A 1,258-nucleotide genomic window follows, 5' to 3' on the forward strand; every position below is an offset into this window, starting at 1 on the left:
AGCTTGTTATCAGCACTCAGTTTAAGAGCCTGTGTCATCAGTGCCTATGGAATTGGCAGCTTTGCACATCTGGAAAGGCACCATCAGTGGTGGAGGGTATATAAAAGTTTTAAAGTAACATATACTCCCATCTGAACATCTTCCAAAAAAAAGAGCTGCATGTTTGAGCAAATCAATGCTAAATCACATACTGCATATATTAAAACAACATGGCTTCACAGTAGAAGAGTCTGGGAGGTAAACTGTCCTGCCTGCAGTCACCATCTGAACACATTTGGCATACGATGAAGAAGACGAAGGACTGTCGAGCTGCTAGAATAACAAGAACAACATTTCTCTCCCAGAAGTCCAACAACTGCTCTCCTCAGTTCCCAGATGTTTACAGGTTGTTGTTAAAATATATGTTTTCCATATTCTATTGTGAATAAAATATAGGTTTATGTGATTTCCAAATAATAGCATTCTGGTTTTAGTTATATTTTACATAGTTTACCAACTTAAAAAAAAAAAGATTGGAAAACATAATCTTTTTGTTTTCATTTAGTTTGTTTATTTTCTTAAGATGTACTATGTTTAACTATCAGTCACTGAGAGCTTCCACAGATTAAAAAACCCTCGGTATTCATCATTCTCTCCACTTGCCTCTGCTGTGTGTCCCTTTAATTAGTCTGGCAGAAACACTTATAAATGCAGCGCAGCATGACTAGCATAAAAAAGAACTCCTGTTGCATGTTTTTGTGTCCTATCAAGGTATATGTTATATTTGAACATTATTACTGCTGAGAGAAACTTCAGCCCTGCAGGTGATGTGTTTCATACTAGAAGAGAAGGAAGGGAAGGAAGTGGGCAGCCCACTTTATTCACATTTTTTTTTTCTTTTGGCTCAAATTAAATTACATACAGAATTTGAAATAATGAAAAAAAAAAAGAATACATGAAGTGAAAATGAGTTTATTAGTTATCAACCTGTGGACCAACCTCCTACACACAACTGCAACAAAACACATCTGAGCTGCACCATATCACAGTCTGCTGCACTCAGTGAGGGACTGCAGCGTGGGAGACTTTCCTGGACATGGCACCATGTTGGAGCTTCGTCTCCCCTCGGTTTGAACTCCTACGCTCATCGCCGAGCTCAGGCGGGAGTACAGCGCAGGTGTGTGCTTGTGTGCGGGTGTGTAGCGACCTCTAAACCAAAGTAAAAAGACACAGTGTGTGTGTCAGTTATGTCGGTGTGTGTGTGCGTGTGGAGCGTGTG

The sequence above is a fragment of the Pundamilia nyererei genome, unplaced genomic scaffold (genome assembly GCF_000239375.1).
Source record: "Pundamilia nyererei isolate P.nyererei 1_Seehausen unplaced genomic scaffold, PunNye1.0 scaffold00008, whole genome shotgun sequence".
Lineage (NCBI taxonomy): Eukaryota > Metazoa > Chordata > Actinopteri > Cichliformes > Cichlidae > Pundamilia > Pundamilia nyererei.